Source organism: Papio anubis, chromosome 1 (genome assembly GCF_008728515.1).
Source record: "Papio anubis isolate 15944 chromosome 1, Panubis1.0, whole genome shotgun sequence".
Lineage (NCBI taxonomy): Eukaryota > Metazoa > Chordata > Mammalia > Primates > Cercopithecidae > Papio > Papio anubis.
In genome coordinates this window covers 4576437-4594991 of record NC_044976.1, presented here as the reverse complement: position 1 = coordinate 4594991, position 18555 = coordinate 4576437, and positions in this window count along the sequence as shown.

Genomic DNA, 18555 nt, shown 5'->3' with positions numbered 1-18555 from the left:
GGTGGTGCTGCTGTTGGGTGCTCACTCAGCCCAAGGCACCCACTGCAGAGCCCCCAGGAAGCCAAAGCCCCCGCTTGTTGACCACAGTTGTTTCTCTGCCTTCCTCTGATGTTTGGTTTCCTTGATAAACCATGTATTTCTCAAATACCTGATAAGTTTTCAAGCTGTTTATTGCATTGTTGTTTAGATAAAACAGGTAGAACATTTTGGATTTCTTTTATTTGTGGGAGGAGGCCTTGCTTTTTAACCCTCCGTGGTCTGTTTCGAAGACCAGTGCTCTTGGAATATTTTCTTTTACATTTTGGAAATTTACATTAAGCTTCTTCGTGGTGATTCTTTGGCTTTGAAAGTGATGAGTTTTGTTTTCTGAATGAACCAGGGATTCACTGAATCAAGAGTTTGACAAGCAGGATGAGATGTGGGTCCTGGGAATTCAGCCCAAAGGGCCAACAGCATCTGTTGTTGGGATGAATCAACTTCTCTCCTTTGCATCCAGAATGGTTCTAGCTGTTTGGGACAACTGAGAAAATAGTCACTTACATCATTTTTGTGTCAGTGGTCCAGATGAGAAACCTGGTGGAGAAGCCTGTGGAAATTGTCTTCCAAGATGTTGACCCTGGAAAATTAGGGATTTACCCAAATGTCTGTATCACGGACTTCCCCTCCCCCCATCCAGAAATCTTAGCATCTCTGGAATCTTTTTGGGTTTCCATTGGTGTTCCCTTTCCCATGGGTGGAATATCAAATATTCTTTGGTTTGTTTTAAAACCATCTCCTCTGAGCCCCAAGGAAGTCTTGTGGTCACTGGTGTGCCTTTGAAGGGTAACTGCTTTCTGTCTAGTTACATTTCCATTCTTTGGCCACACACCTTTTGTCTCTGGATAAAAGGATTTAGGGAGACTTAACTGCTTTAGCTTGGCTTCTGTGACCATTTTCGTTTTCTGTCTCAGGTCTTTCCTCACCAGGATACCACACCCAGTCCTATGCTTGGACAAAATTATTCTCTTGCCCTCCTATTTAACTGGTAGGGCAAGAAACGCTAGTCATTCCACTGTGCGAGACTCATGACACTTCTCCTCCTCCTTCAGAGACACTGGAAGCTCAGCCTCCTGCCCCTCAAAGCTGCTCCTACATCTGGGTCCTCCTAGTCCTCAGGAGGCTTCTGGTTCCAGGCCATCTCTCTCCCTCCTGTCTGTCCTTTTCCCCCTGCTTTGCTGCATGGAGGCTACTCTCAGGTCTGGCTTCTGTCTGCCCTGGGGTCTGGCTCAGGCTGTAGGCTCTGGAAGGGAGGCTCTCCCTCTCCCATTAGCTGGCAAATGGTCCTGGCCTTTCCCATCCCAGACCCCATCCCACTCTAGGCAGCAACCTCCCTGGACTCCTCACCCTCAGCTCCACCGCTGTTGCCCATCATACTGGGTTTCGCTGCCATTTTCCCAACAGGACTGAATCCTCCCATCTTCATGAAACCTCCCCAGCTGCTGGTAGAACTGGGCACAGAGGACGCACATGCTGTCTGCGTGTTGAATGGACAAATGGATGAACTTGCAGGAAAGCCGAGGATGGAACCTCAGAATGTCTCATCTTTGTGTCTCATTTTCTGTCCCCTCCACTGTGCCTCAGGTCTTTTACTTCTGTGATGTGGGCTAGTGAGTTGATGTGAAAACACCCAGAATGAAGTCTTCTGGATTGTTCATTTGCATTATTGTTGCTGAGAAGCCAGGAGCATGCAGTAAAGTCCTTTCCAGAATCTGCACTTTGGCTCTCAGGAGGGAGCCACAATACCCCTGTGAGGACAGTGTAGTGGACACTGGTGGCTGTGGGTCTGTGCGGATGGCCACGGGAGTCGCCCAGAATGCACAGATCTGGTTGGGGGTGATGGGGAGGGAGTCAGTATGATTATTTCCAAACTGGATAGACATTTCCTTTATCCTCCTGGTACTCAGCTAGATGACATTTCCTGGACCCCCTTGCAATTAGGGGCAGCCAGGCGACTGCTTTCTGGCCATGGATAGTGGAAGGAACAGGCAAAGTGCACCCCTCCTGGTTCTGGCCCATGAAACCCTCACGGTGTGACTCTGGATGGAGGGAGAGTGACTCCAAGGACCCAGAGGATGGAAGGACCCTGGTCTGCTTGGGAGGGAGCCCCCCAGGAGCACCACCTATCCAGGAACACAAGTTTTGAATGGCTGCCTGGTGGTGAGATGTCACTTGGATTTTGTGAAGTCATTAAGGTGTTGGGATTGTTTGTTACGGTGGTTGGTCTGAGCTGACAAATACACTTTCTAAGTCTCTTTTGTGTCTGTGCTGTTCCTGTCCTGTAAGCTGCTGCCCAGCATTGACCTGACCAACTCTTCCTCATCTTTCAGGAAATAGTTCAGGTGCCACTTATTCTGGGTCACTTTCTCTGATGCTTATGGATCATCAGATGTCAGTTATCTTGGTTGCCCATTCCCTGGATTTACCTCTGTCATTGTGCGCTGTCCCTTGTGTCCTGAAGATCTGTTTACTTGTTTCTCTTCCAGCAACCTGTGAGCACTTTGAAGGGTGGGAGGAGTAGAATATGCTGTGACCTTGGTGCCTGGCTTGGGACATGACAGAGGTGGTGTTCAATGTGCTCTTGCAAAGCTGGAGGGGAGGAAGGAAGGCTGTGGAGAAGGGGAGGTGGGGAGGAAGGGAGGGAGAGAGAGATAGAGGAAGAAAGAGATAGAGAAGAGAGAAAACTCCTCAGAGTCTTTGAGCATTTCTCTGAAATTACAGTAACAAAACAAAGATCAGAACACCCAAAATGCCCCAAATGTATACTTTTGGGACACAACTGGATTTATATTAAAAATAAGACTTCTCTTCCAACGCCATCCAGCCATGAAGAGATTAGATGCTTTCCTCATGGGCCATGTAGGTTGATTTTTTCCATTTATGGGCTTGCTCTTAGTTCTGCCTTCACTCTTGCTCTTGCTAGTGCTCTTTCACTTCTCATCCAAACATCCATCTATCCATCCATCCATTATCCATCTGTCTGTCCATCATCCATTTATCATCCATCCACCATCCATCTATCAGTCACACATCAAGCATCCATCCATCCATCCATCCATCCATCCATCCATCCATCCAGTTAACAAAAAGGTACTATGTGTGAAGTGCTGTTCAAAACAGATAAAAATCATTGCCATTAAACACAACAAAAGTCTATGCCTTCATGGAGCATATGTTTATTTATCCATTCTTCCCCCCTGACTCTATCTGTCTAATTTTTTTTTCTTTTTTTTTTTTGAGACGGAGTCTCGCTCTGTCACCCAGGCTGGAGTGCAGTGGCCGGATCTCAGCTCACTGCAAGCTCCGCCTCCCGGGTTCACGCCATTCTCCGGCCTCAGCCTCCCGAGTAGCTGGGACTACAGGCACCCGCCACCTCGCCCGGCTAGTTTTTTGTATTTCTTAATAGAGACGGGGTTTCACCGTGTTAGCCAGGATGGTCTCGATCTCCTGACCTCGTGATCCGCCCATCTCGGCCTCCAAAAGTGCTAGGATTACAGGCTTGAGCCACCGCGCCCAGCCTATCTGTCTAATTCATTCATCCATCCACCCATCATCTATCCATCATCCATCCATCCAACTATCATCCATTCATCATCCATCCATCTCTCCATCCATTCATCATTCATCATCCATTCATCCATTATCCATCCATCACCCATCTAACCATTGTCCATTATCCATCCATCTATCCATCACCCATCCACCATCCATTCATCTATCATCCATCCATCCATCAGCCACCCATCATCCATCCATCCATCCATCTATCATCCATCCAGCTAACAAAAAGGTACCATGTGTGAAGTGCTGTTCAAAACAGATAAATATCATTGCCATTAAAAACAACAAAAGTCTATCCCTTCCTCCTCCTGGAGCATGCATTTATTTATCCATTCTTTTTCCCTGACTCTATTTAATTCTTTCATCCATCCACCCATCATCCATCCATCATCCATCCATCCAACTATCATCCATTCATCATCCATCAGTCTGTCCATCCATTCATCATCCATCATCCATCCATCCATTCATCATCCATCATCCATTCATCCATTATCCACCCATCATCCATCCATCCATCCATCCATCATTCATCCATCCATCATTTGTCCATCATCCATCTATCAACCATCCATCCATCATCCATTATCCATTCATCATCCATCCACCATTCATCTATCATCCATCCATCCATCATTCATCCCTCATCCATCTATCCATAATCCATCCACCATCCATCCATCATTCATCCATCTATCATCCAGCCATCCATTATCCATCCAACCATCATCCACCCATCATTCCATCCACCATCCATCCATCTATCATCCATCCATCATCCACCCATCACCCATCCATCCATCCATCTATCCATCATCCATCCAGGTAACAAAAAGGTACTATGTGTGAAGTGCTGTTCAAAACAGATAAAAATCATTGCCATTAAAAACAACAAAAGTTGGCTGAGCGCGGTGCCTCACACCTGTAATCCCAGCACTTTCGGAGGCCAAGGTGGGAGGATCATGAGGTCAGGAGTTCAAGACCGGTCTGACCAACATAGCAAAAACCCTGTCTCTACTAAAAATACAAAGAAGTAGCCAGGTGTGGTAGTGTGCGCCTGTAATCCCAGCTGCAGAGGTTGCAATGAGCTGAGATCGCGCCATTGCACCTCAGCAGCCCAGCCCGGGCCACAGTGTGAGACTCCATCTCCAAAAAAAAAAATTCTGTGCTCTCATGGAGCATACACTGATTTATCCATTCTTTCCCCCACTCTATCTAATTCATTCATCCATCCATCCACCTATCCATCCATTCATCTATTTATCTCTCTATGCATCCGTCTGTCATCTATTTATCTGCCTATCCATTCATCCATCCACCTGCCTATCTATCTATGTGCCAACTATGCCTTTGTCTATCTATCCATTCATCTATCCACCTATTCAACTATCTATCTATCTATCTATCTATCTATCTATCTATCTATCTATCTATCTATCAATCATCTGTCCATCCATCCATCCATCCATCCACCCATCTCTTTCTTTTTTTTTCTTTCTCTTTCTTTTCTTTTTTCTCTTTCTTTTCTTTTTTCTCTTTCTTTCTTTCTTTCTTTCTTTCTTTCTTTCTTTCTTTCTTTCTTTCTTTCTTTCTTTCTTTCTTTCTTTCCTTTCCTTTTTTCCTTCCCTTCCTTCCTTCCCTCCCTCCTTCTCTTCTCTTCTTTCTTTCTTTCTTTCTTTCTTTCTTTCTTTCTTTCTTTCTTTCTTTCTTTCTTTCTTTCTTTTTCCTTCTTTCTTTTTCCTTCTTTCTTTTCTTTATCACATAGCTGTGCTTGAAGTCAAAGCACATGACCATGTGACTGTCTTGGCCAAAGAAATATGAGCAGAAGTGATGTGTGCCATCACCGGGCAAAAGTTTAAGAGTCATTTCTTGTTATGCCACATTTCTTTTCCTCCTCCATATTCTGTAGCAATATCCTAGATGTTTCCTGCTTCATCAGCTTGGATCCAAGAGTGAGGAACACCATGATGCCCAGAGCACTCCCTGCAGCCTAACACCCACTGCTCCTGACATGTGGTGTGAGGAAGAGTCAGAGCTTTGCTATACCCTGGTAGATTTTCCATTGTTGTTTCTAATCTAGCTGTTGGCCTAATCTAGCTGATAGACACAAAGTGACAGGTTGTTTTCCAGATGGCTATGCCCGTTTATATCCCCTGTCCTCAGTGTTTGGGAATGTCTGTCTTCCTCTAACCTTACCTGCCTGGAATTGTATCTTTTAATTTATGAATTTAAAAAAAAGTCAGTTTGAAGGTGAAAGGGAATCTCATTTTAATTTCCATTTCTTTGATTAGTAGGAAGGTTGAACGTATGTGTGATGGACATTTGCTCTTCGTATTAATCATTTTGCTGTGTGCTTACTATGTACTGGAAACACTGAACAGTGAGTAAGATGCAGTCTCTTTTCAGTTTAGCCCTACATAGAAGAAATCAGCATTCAGCTTAAGTTTCAGGCATGCACAGTGCTGGGGAAGGAAATTCCCATATGGGATGGAAAGGTGCTGGGGTGGAGGTTCACTGCTGGGTGGAAAGCAGATTTACAAAAGGTGGAGGGGATTGGGCCGGTGAAGGCAGAGAAGGGCAGCGCAGAGTAAAGGGAGCTCAGAATGCCCAGAGCCTGGTCAGCAGCTTCTGCCAGGCTGGCAGGCACAGGGCCACGTCTGATTTGTCAATGTGTGCGTCCTGTCCTGCATCTCAGTTCACTGACGCCTCTGTTGCTGGTCTCCCACAGTTGCAGGTGGGTGGTGGGGCCAGGTGGGGTCCCTGTGTGCCCCACTCCGGCTTTGCCTGTGCTATGAGTTGGAGGCTCTGCCTCCTGACGTTTCTACTCAAAGCCCCTGCAGCGGGCACAGGCCTGTCCCCTGCAGCAGCTCCTTACCCTGAGCCAATGCAACTGTGTCTTGCCACCTCTGGCCCCGTCTTTAAAGGTCAACTGCTTAAGTAATGATTTCAGCCATTCTAAGGCACGTTGAATTACTTTCCAGCAGTACATGTGCTTTAGAATAAAAGCCATTGGAGAGCCATGGGAAGTGGGATTTGGCTGCAGGGGGATGGTTCCCCCTGCCCCCTGAGCCTGGGTAAGGGCTGGGGGCTCCCTGGGAATGCTGCAGAGTAACAGTGGTTCCCAAGGGGCCTCTCAGGATTCCAAACGTTCCCCCACCTTTATGCCACCATATATGATTCAGGTAAATTGCTCTGGCCTGTGGGAGGAAGCAGCCCCAGCAGAGGCCTTCAGTGGTAGGTTCGCAGAGATAGGGGAGGCTGTGTGGGGCCTGTTAAGGTTCCAGGTCCCTTAAGGTGCAGGAGATAGGGGGCCATGGACTCATTAGAGAAGGCAGGGTGGGTGCTTGGGGATGGAGTGGTCGGCTATGGCAGGGCCTTGCCCGTCAGGGCTGTGGCTACCCCACCAGAGGCACCCGCAGCTCCTACCCACTGGGTGTCCATGGAAATCTCCCTCAAGGCAGTTCGCTGAGTGAGGGGAGGGGAGGCATGGATGATGGGAGGACACCTGCCTGCCTTCTTTGGCCTCCTCGGTTCCAGGTAGCACCTGGCCTGTCATGTACTCTGATGTCCCTGGGGGTCCCTTGTGTGAGCTGACATTTCTGGGGTGTTTCCTAAAGGCCAGAACAGACCCGAGGGCTAGGGGTCCTCGTTCAGCCCAGGGAGTTTTGGGGTGAGCATCTTACCTCCCATGGTCTGCCTGGCATTCTCCAGTTTACAGAGGGCTGAACCCTGGGCATTTCACATCCAAAGGTGGAGTGGCATCTCAGGGGTGCTGTGTGTACAGAGCCTGGCCCAGAGCCTCTCACAGCCGGTTACAGGATTTGATGCTGACACTACGATGGTATTTTGCTGACACAGGAATGCAGGCTTAGGAGCTGGTGTGAAGGTCCTTCCACAATGCCTGCTACTTGGGCATCCAGAACTAAAGCACCGAGTCCTTGTTTGTTCCAGGAACTTCCTTGATTTAATTTTTCCAATTGGTGGGTGCTTCTAATTGGAGAACCTTCCAAAAAGCGCAGCCTTTGAGAAGTGGCTGGGCGGTTCTCAGCCCTTTGGCCAAAGGGCTGCCAATATTCCCACCTGCCTTCCTCTACTCTGCCATTCTGACCGTAAAATCCCCCTGAAGAAACCTTTGTCAGGCCTGATGCAGGCAGAGTATGCGGAGAGGTGTTGGGAGTGGGGGCTGAGAATGGTAGAAGCTTCATCGCGGAGACAAGAGAAGAGACAGCTGAGGGAGAGACAGTGAGTCAAGAGAGCTAAGCGGATGCCAGACCCGGAGCAGATGGGAGTAGGACGGCAGAGGCCCCAGGGCTTGCAGAAATTGTGGGGAAGGCACAGGGCACCCCACAGGCACAAGTGAGGGTGCTGGAATTCATTTTTACCAAACCTTACACCTGGCTTACCTGTGAATCTCAGGGGCTACATAGCAGCAGGCACACAGCTGGTGGTGGAGGCAGGTCTGTGCAGAGGTCCACTGTGGTCTGCAGCCCGGAGCACAGACATCCCAACCAGGGTTGCAGGGTGAGCACTCAAGTTTGGGGCCCAGAAGGTGGGCTGGCCTGATGGAACAGATAAGAACTGAGGAGACTCTCACTGCTACTGGAGGACGGGACTGATGGGAGACAGAAGCTGTCCACTGGCTGATGGGAGACAGAAGCTGTGCATGGGCCACCACCCCTTCAGGGTCACAGTTGCCACTGGCATGCCTGAGAGTTTGCTTTTAAAAGAATGTTCTTCAGAATTCGTGATGAAGAACCCAAAAGCAAATGCAACAAAATAAAAAATAGACATCACGCCCGTAATCCCAGCACTTTGGGAGGCCGAGGCGGGCGGATCACAAGGTCAGGAGATTGACACCATGGTGAAACCCCGTCTCTACTAGAAATACAAAAAATGAGCTGGGCGCAGTGGTGGGTGCCTGTAGTCCCAGCTACTCCGGAGGCTGAGGCAGGAGAATGGCGTGAACCCGGGAGGCGGAGCTTGCAGTGAACTGAAATCGCTCCACTGCACTCCAGCCTGGGCGACAGAGCGAGACTCCGTCTCAAAAAAAAAAAAAAAAAAATAGACAAATGGGACTTCCGCACAGTAAAAGAAACTATTAAAATATCAACAGAGTAAACAGACAGCCTGCAGAAGGGGAGAAAATATTTGCAAACTGTGCATCTGACAAAGGTCTGATTTCCAGAATCTATAAGGAACTTAAACAAGCCAGCAAGCAAAAAAACCAAATAATCCCATTGAAAAGTGGGCAAAGGACATGAACAGACACTTCTCAAAAGAAGACATAAAGTTTGCCAACAAACACATGAGAAAATGCTCAACATCACTAATCATTAGAGACATGCAAATCAAAACCACAATGAGACAGCATCTCACGCCAGTCAGAATGGCAATTATTAAAAAGTAAAAAAATAACAGATGTTGGTGAGGCTTCAGAGAAAAGAGAATGCTTATCCATTGTTAGTGGGAATGCAAATGAGATCAGCCCCTGTGGAAAGCAGTTTGGAGATTTCTCAAAGAACAAAAAACAGAATTATCATTCGACCCAGCAATCCCATCACTGGGTATATACCCAAAAGAAAATAAATGGTCCTACCAAAAAGACACCTGCACTCAAATGTTTATTGAAGCACTACTCACAATAGCAAAGACATGGAATCAATCTAGATGCCCATCAGCGCTGTATTGGATAAAGAAAATGGGTACATATACACCATGGAATACTACACAGCCATAAAAAATGAAATCGTGTCCTTTGCGGCAACATGAATGCAGCTGGAATCCATTATCTTAAGCTAATTAACGCAGAAAGAGAAAACCAAACATCACATGTTCCCACCCACAAGGGGGAGCTAAACACTGGGTATACACAGACACAAAAATGGGAAGTACACACACTGGGGGTTACTAGACAGGGGAGGGAAGGGGGCAAGGGCTGAAAAACTACCTGTCAGGTTCTGTGCTCGCCACCTGGCGGGTGGGATCATTAGAAGGTCAAACCTCAGCATCAGGCAATATACTCACGTAACGAACCTGTCTGTGTACCTCCTGAATCCAAACAAAAACCCAGTCTTTCTCTTTCCAAAACCCCAAAGCAAACCCATCAAAAAACTTTCCAAGGAAAACACAATCCCTAGACAAACAGCTATATTTTCAGCAGAGCAGATGCCAGCCTGGGAGACCCAGAACTGGTTGCCTTCCACACCTACGGCCAGCCCCAGGCTGCTCAGAAAAGGCCACTGGGCAAGGAGAGGTGGGGACCTGGACCTTTGGTCTCGTTGGCCTCTCTGTCAGAGGCTTTGCCTCTGGCCCCAGCTTCTGAGAGGCTGTTTTCCTGAAGAAGGCCATAGTGGTTCTTCTCAGAAACATCGTTCTCCCTTTAATGATTCAGCATGTGTGCTGAGTGGGGTGCAGGCAGCATGAGTGAGATTGGACGTGGCTAACCTTTAATGCCAGCTGGAAAGCTTAATAAAGTGACATTCGGCCTGAGCTGCAGCCTCTGCAGCTTAATGGTGCACCTCGAGGTGGCTGCTGGAGACCCCGTTTGTTCAGCAGCAGGCAGGCCTACCGTGCGGAGCCTCTTCTGGTCAGGGTGGGCCACTGGGATGCCATAGATTGGAAGCATTCAGGGGCCCTGGCTCTTTGAGGGGCACTGTGGGGTGGGTTGTGCCCTTGCCATCAGCCTTAGGGAAAAGAGCACTGGATTTGGAGTCTGGAGAGCTCCTGGCAGCTTCCCGCCTCCCCCACTTTCCAGCAGTTTGCTCTGGAGTGAGATTCCTTGGGGTCCTGAGCCTGTTTCCTTACTCATCGGGTATAGTTAAGAGTTACACACTTTTTATATGCATGTCCTTTCTGCACAGTGACACCCACAGTCCTGGGGACAGCAGCCGTCTCCAGCCTCCTCACTATCTGGCGCCCGTACCTGCAAGTCCAGGTACAGGATGTCTCTGTGAGGTGTCACTCACTCACTCACCTGTTCATTCATTCAACATGTTTTTGCTGGATAGGTGCGTGGTACAGGCCCGACCTGGCATTGGGGCTTCTGAGTGAGTCTCTGGCCCACAGGCTGCAGGTGGCACACTTGTTGCTGAGCTTTCCGGACTCTGGGACTTGGATGCGGCATCTGTTTCAGCCCTCAAGGGCATCTTGCCTTGACCCCCGTTCTTCTCCTTGCCCCCTCTCTCCCTGCCTCCATCTCTCCCTTTTCCTCCCTTTCTTTGGTAACTTTTGAGTCCCTCCTATGTGCCAGGTGCTATTCTAGGCACTGGGAGCGGGGAGGGGTGGCCTAGCAGCAAACAAAACAGACAAGTCCCCACTGTCCCTGCTACCACGAGGGGCCCAGGATTGGGTGGCCCAGGGCCCCACGTAGCAGTTCCTAGAGTCTGGGCCCAGGGAACGTCACACTTCAAGCAGTGTGGGGCTGTCTTGATCTGCTGTCTTTTCTTGGCTCTCTTTGTCCTGCATGCTTCACCAACCCCCAGGCTGGCCAGGAGCTCTTCAATCCCAGATGTCCGTGACTTGTGCGCACTAGAAAATGGGGCATCGCCGTGGAGGGTGAGCCTTTCAGACTTGGGGATGCTGCTGGGTTGAGATGGGGACTTGATGGGAGCGTAGACCCCATATCTCTCTCTGGAGATGTGATTCTGTAGGTCAGTGGAGGAGCCCAGCAGTTCCCTCTGATGCAGATGGTCCCCTGATCACAGCCTGGGAAACATGGGGTGCTAGAGTCTGTTGAGATCGAATCCTAGCCTGCCACTGTGAGTGTGTGGGCTTAGGCAAGCACCAGTAATTGTGGACTGTCTGTGATTTCACCCTATTTTCAAGCTAACAGGTGAGCCTGCCACCCTTCCCTGGATGCTGGCAGAAGACATGAAATTCCTGGGGCAGAGACAGCTGTTGTTGTTACTTGCCACCCAGCAGGCAGCCCAAGCTTCATGGTCCTCATGGGTCCCCTCTGCCTCTAAACCCCATGGCTGTGATACTGAGAGGCCCAGGTGGATGCTGCACATGTAGGGGGTCTGTGTCCCAGCCAAGGACGCCATCTGAGGATCCCTGCCTTGCTGAGTGGACTACAAGCACACCTGCCTGGCCTTTGCCCTTGACGGGGACATTATCTTTATTACACTGGAGTCCAAACAAGCCTGCCTCTGGCCTGGAGGGAGACAGCCTCTATCTTCCAAGTTGTTCACTATTCAAACATTCTTGGACAGATAGTCTGGAGCAAACACTATAGATGGCTATATCCAAGATGAGCAGAACCACCAGCGACCCAGGGGACTGTGTCTCAGGAGCAAGTGACTCAGCCCTGCTGAGCTTGTTCCCTTGTCTGTAGGAGGGGACACAATAGTGGTGTCCACCCCAGAAGGTCACTCCATTACCTGCTCCATTATCCCCTCTAGTCCCTGCCCCCCGCCCTTGCCCATCCAGGAGTGGGGATGGGGAAGCTGGGGGAGGAGCAGGGCTTTGCAGACTTGGGTGATTCCATCAATTTCTTGTGCTTTTGTAAACTCTGCTGCTTGTTTGGGGCTGGCTGCTGCTTCTAGCCCTGGTGAGCCAGGGCCCCTGCTTCTGGTGCTGCACCCTGGCCTCCTGAGGTGCCCCTGGCTCACAAGGCCTTCTCCAGGGAGGTGTGACAGATGACTATGGAGTGACCCTCCCAGCTGCTTGCAGAGCTGACAGCCGAGAGACTCTCAGAAGTGCCTTTCCTGTTTCATTGTCTATCACTTATGTATGCACAGCAATCTAAATTCCTAGCTGTTAATGAAAGATTATAGATGTGTTAAAAATATCCTCAAAACCTCTCTTCTTTGCACTTGGATTGTTAATTACATTCCCAAGCTCCATTTTCAGGTTTTAATGAACAGCACAGGGTACTTCATTGGCATGTTGGCCTTGCGTGTAGCACCCTCCCTCGGCCCCTCTCGGGGAAACTCTTAGAACAGGTGTCTGAGTGGAGGGTCCCAAGGTCCCGACAGGGCTGATGGGCTCCCATGAACCTCCTCTGGAGGGTGACACGGGTTGCTTTGCAGGTGCTGCTGCCAGGTGGGGACTTGGAGAGACACTTGTCCTCATCAGAGTTTGTGTGTTGTTGGTGATCAGGTCCTTGTCCTTAGGGCCTGGGGTTGCAGGCCGGCAATGCCAGGAGCATTTTTGTCAGCCTTCTGGCGCCGCACTTGCAGTTTGGGAAGCTGCTACCACCTGAGCTGGGCTTTCTGGCTGAGGACATTGTGCAAACAATAGCTTCCTTTAGGCAGGGAGCCATTCAGTGCGGATCATGGTGCACTGCGCTTTCTCTATGAAATTAGAATGATCATAGAAGTAACAAAGCAATAGTATCAGCTTCAGCTCATTTCAGCTCCATGAACCTTTGCAGGGCACCTATGATGTGCTGGGCACCTTGCCGAGTGCCTGGGATCTGAAGAGCGTTGAGGCAAGACGTGGGTGGGTTTAGCTTCTAAGGTCTACATAGGTAAAAAAAAAAAAAAAAAAAAAAAAAATTACAGACTAAAAATTACTCTGAACTTGCTGCCAGATCTCGATGCAGGCCCTTGGAAGTGCAGGGCCCGAGGATTTCCTCTTTCATTCCTCTTTGTATTCCAGCTGTGGCTTCCCTGCAGAAGGACCGTGGAGGCCAACGTCTGGTTTGGACAGGAGTCACGGCTGTGAGGGAAGCTAATACAGAGATGGCTCTTATTTTCCCCACCCTGCAGCCCCAAGCCTATGCAGTTGAGTTCTTAGAAGTTACATGTCCATATTAGGCCAGAGGCTTATCCAGGCAGCAAAGTTAAGGAGAGAGTGGGGAGAGTTAGCATAAGTTTAGGTGCCCTGCAGGAGGAGGCAGCCTGGGAGGGGGAGTTAGAATGAAGATTCAGGGTCTTGCAGAGAGAGTGGAGCTAGACACAGCTTCTGGGATACACAGAGAGGCATTTGGCCCCACCCTGGGCTTGGGAAGACTTCCAGGAGGAGATGGCATGCTGTTTCCTAAGGGTCATTTTTCCTATTTAGGAGGATAATGAATAGATTTGGAGCAAGAATGAAAGGAAGTGAACATCTAGGTACATTTGGGTGCCTCGTCTGCTGTAGATGAACACAGACTGTGAACACTATGTCCTCAGTGCCTAGCAAAACACAATTGCCTAATAAATATTTGTGGCATGAATAAAAGACCATGAATTATTTTCTACTTGGAAAAGAAGACTTTAACTCTCCTTTTCCGAATTCAGTGGTTCGTGAGCATTGTCAGCATCTGGGGTGTCAGAGCTACCAGGAAAAAGCCCAGCAGAGGCAGCTGCAGGAGCAAGGAGCAGGGGAACACGGAGAATGTCTGCTGGGGGTTCCTGAGCCTGGCCATGGCTGCGTGCCAGGCTCCTTGCCTGCAACAAGGCTGCAGGTGAGCAGAAAAGTGAGACTGACTGCTATGGGCAGCTGCCCACCATGGGTCCACCCCAAAGCCTCTCACACCCTAAGCACCATATTTTGCCCCATCACCCCAGGGGACATCTGGCAATACTTGGAGACATTTTGGTTGTTACAAGGGGTAGGTTTCGAGGTTAGAGGTGAGAGATATTGTTAAACATTCTACCATGCAGAGGTGGCCCACCCCCGCCACCTGACATGAAAGAGATTTGTCCCACCCAATATATCAATAGTGACGAGGCTGAGGATGCTGCACCAATGCTGCTATGGGTGTGAAAGGCTTTGGGCTGGACCTGTGGTGGGCAGCTGCCCATGGCAGTCAGTCTCACTTTTCTGCACACCCCCAGCCTTGTTGCAGGCAAGGAGGCTGGCATACAGCCATGGTCAGGCTCAGGAGCCCCCAGCAGACAGTCTTTGTGTTCCCCTGCCCCTTGCTCCTGCAGCTGCCTCTGCTGGACTTTTTCCTGGTAGCCCTGATATCCCAGATGCTGACAGGCTGCAGGGAGGCCCTGTCATGCCTGGCTGGCTGGGGACCCTGTCCTGGGCTCTGAGAATTCAGCGCTTGGCTTCGGAAAGCAGTTTGCTCCTTTTTCTCTCACATTCCCGGGATGCAGCCCAGCCTGAGGCCCTAGGAGCAGGGGAGGGCAGGGCAATCCGCAGAGCAAAGCGTTCGTGTCCCGCTCTGCTTATGCTCTTCTAGTGATTGCCCAGCACAGATGATCAAGTCCAGGGTGGCCACAGTCAAGGCAGGGTCTGTGGACTCCCTAGGTCTCCCTGACTCTCAGGCCTTGCTCTCCCTCAGCTCTGAGGACCACATGGCCTTGTGGAGCCAGAACCAGGGAAGGGAGGGAGGGTGGAATGTCCTCCATCCTGCTGCTGGATGCTCCAGCCACTGCCTGGATACACCACATATAACTGTCTCCACCGCTGGACTTCTTTGCCTCCCTCCCCCAGATAATGCCACCCCAAGTCCTTGTGCTTCAAGCTCCCTCCAGAGCCCTCCCACCCCCAGCCCATGCTCAATCTCCCTTGCCATCCTATGGCACTAATGGGGCACATTGCAAGGTTCGGTCTTCAGATGACCTCTCCCTGGAAGCACCGCCTCCTTAACCAGCTGCAAGCCTCAGGATGGCACAGCCACGTGCCCCTCCCAGAGACTCACACGTGCAGTGAGTATAATGTGTTGAGGACTTTCTGCACGCCAGGCCCCCTGCCAAGTGCTCTGCCTGTGTGGTCACGACAGTCTCATGAGTGATGATGCCGTCATCTTGACTGTTTTCCATATGAGAAGCAGAGGCTTGGTGAGGAGAAGAAACTGCTACCGATCGTGCGGTAGAAAGGAGCACCTCGTCCAGCGTGCATCCCGGGAACAGCTGTGGGCATGCGGTGGGCACTCAAAGAAGACTTGGCCATGTGAGATGATGCTGATGTGACCAGAGCTAAGGGGGCACCCCGTGACCCCAGGCAGGTGGCAATCGTGCGAAGTCCAGGAAAATGTTGCTCGAATTTCTCAGCGTCTCTGTTTTTTCTCCTCTTCATGTTGGGATACTTTCTAGGTTGCAAAGTTGGCAGCAGGGTGGAGGGGACAGAGAGTGCACACGTTTCTCTGTCTCCCAGAGGTGGACGCCTCCTTGCCTGCTGGGGGCTGAGCCACTGTGCCACCATCTGTGCTGCTCATGGCTGAGCAACTCAAAATGTACTGACCGTGGCTCATATTCTGGGCTTCGAGTCGTTTCTGTTTTACAGCGTGTGTCTGACGCACTGCTCAGGGATTAATTAGCTGCTGCTCAATGAGCACTTAGGCTGAGAGATGGGCTCGATTCCGTGCTAATATGGCCGGGGAACTGCGGCGCCCAGCCCCAGGGGCAAAGGAGGACAAAGGAGGACGCTACTGATCCAGAGGTTGGGAAGGGAAGAAATGTCCCTGTCTGGCCAGGCTGGACAAGAACAGCACTCTCGGCCAGGCTGGGAGCCACAGACCTAAGGGGCTGCTGTGTCCCAGCTGCCTCTGCAGAGGATGTTCCTTTTGTTTAATGCCAGAAATGATTTTCCCCTCTGTTTGAGAGGTTCTTCCCGGCACAGCCAACACGAGGAGCCACAGAGTAAGAGCATGCTCCATCTTGCTGGGGTCACAGGTGAGCCAGCATCAGCTTCTGGCCCACTCTCCTGCAGCTCACAGCTTCACTTATCAGCCTGGAATGTTTGGGGTAATGTGGGCTGACCAGGCACAGGCATGCGAGGGCCTTTGGGTCTTATGTGTGCAAAAGCACTAGAAGAATCGTACAATTTAGGGCTGATAAGGCCCAAGGAAAATGATCTAACTCTCCCATTGCACAGATGAGAAAAGCAAAGTCCCAAGATGGGAGAAGGGCTGCCCAGGGTCAACAGTGGGTGGGAAACTTGAGATTAGAGATCAGGATTCACGGGATCCAGCAACCCTGCTTCTGGGTGTAAATCCAAGGGAAATGAGGCCAGTATGTCCAAGAGATAGGTGCACCCTCATGTTCGTTGCCATGCCGTTCACAATAGACAAGATATGGAAACAACCTAAGTGTCATCAACAGATGAGTAGATAAGGAAAATGGGGTAGAGACACACAATGGAGTACTATTCAGCCATAAAAAAGAGGGAGGCCAAGGCAGGTGGATCACTTGAGCCCAGGAGTTCAAGACCAGCCTAGGCAACACAGTGAAGCCCACTCTCTACTAAAAAATCACAAATTAGCCAGGTGTAGTGGTGCATTCCTGTAGTCCCAGCTACTTGGGAGGCTGAGGTGGGAAGGATTACCTGAGCCTGGGAAGTTGTATTAGTCTGTTCTCATGCTGCTAATAAAGACATACCTGAGACTGGGTTATTTATAAAGGAAAGAGGTTTAATGGACTCACAGTTCCACATGGCTAGGGCAGAAGGCAAGGGACAAGCAAAGGCACGTCTTACATGGCAGCAGGCAAGCAAGTGTGTGCGGGGGAACTGCCCTTTATAAAACATCAGATCTCATGAAACTTATTCACTACCATGAGAACAGTATGGGAGAACTGTACCTATGATTCAATTATCTCCACCTGGCTCTGCCCTTGACACGGGATGATTACAATTCAAGGTGAGATTTGGGTGGGGACACAGCCAAACCAGGAACAATACTTTGCATCCTTCAATCCAATCAAGTTGACACTCACTATTAACCATCACAGCAGTTGAGGCAGCAGCAAGCCAAGATTATGCCACTGCACTCCATCCTGGGCTATGTGAGTGAGAGACCCTGTCTCAAAACAAACAACAACAACAAAAAAGAGGGAAATCCTGTCATTTTCAACAGCATGGATGAACCTGGAGGATATTATGTGAAGTGAAGCAGGAGATAAATACCACAGAGAGACAAATACCTTATGATCTTACTTATATATGTGGAATCTAAAACAATTGAACTCATAGAAGCAGAGTAGAATGGTGGTTACCAGGGGCTGGGAGGAGGAGAGATGTTTGGGGAGGATTTGCTCAAAGAACATAGAATTTCAGTTACAAGAGAGGAATGAGTTCAAGAGATCTATTACATAACATGGTGATTATAGTTAACAACAACCTATTGCAGTCTTGAAGATGTGCTAAGAGAGGAGATGTTAAGTGTTTTCACCAGAAAATAATGATAAGCCTGTGAGGTGATACATGTGTTAATTAGCTCGATTTAGCCATTTCACAGTGTCTGCATATTTTAAAACAACATGTTGTACAGGATAAATATACACAATATTTTTGGTCAAAACAACAACAACTCAGGAGTCACAGTTTCCAGTGTGTGCTTATGGCCGGCTGCCCAGCTCTGAGCTGGCGGGCTAGAGTCCATGCCAGGGCTGGCACCACAGTGAGGTAGGTGGGGCACTGAAGGGGTAGCATTTAAAGAGGAATTACTCTCAGGGACCTGGAAGGGCCTGCCTCACCCGACTCTAGTCCCGACCCTGGTCCGTGCAAGTGAAGGAAGCATGCAAGCTGGGGGTTGCTCAGTCAGCCCCCAGGCACTCCAAATTCCTCCTTGGTGAGACAGGACTTGGCCTGGGGTGCTGGCACTGCCTAGAGTCTATGCATATGATGAAATATGTCAAAATGAATCTCAACACAACTCACTGTAAATCTCCTTTAGAAATACGCGAGAATGGCCGGGAGCAGTTGCTCACGCCTGTAATCTCAGCACTTTGGGAGCCTGAGGCAGGCGGATCACCTGAGGTCAGGAGTTCAAAACCAGCCTGGCCAACATGGCAAAACTCCATCTCTACTGAAAAATTACAAAAATTAGCCTCAGACCACTGCACTCCAGTCTGGGCAACAGAGTGAGACTCCATCTTAAAAAAAAAAAGAAAGAAAGAAAGAAAGAAAGATATATATACAGGCTGGGCACAGTGGCTCACACCAATAAATCACAGCACTTTGGGAGGCTGGGGCGGAAGGATCCTTGAGCTCAGGAGTGTGTGACCAGTCTGGGCAACATAGTGAGACCTCATATCTATTTTTTAAAAATATATACATGAAACACATCTTTACCACTATTCC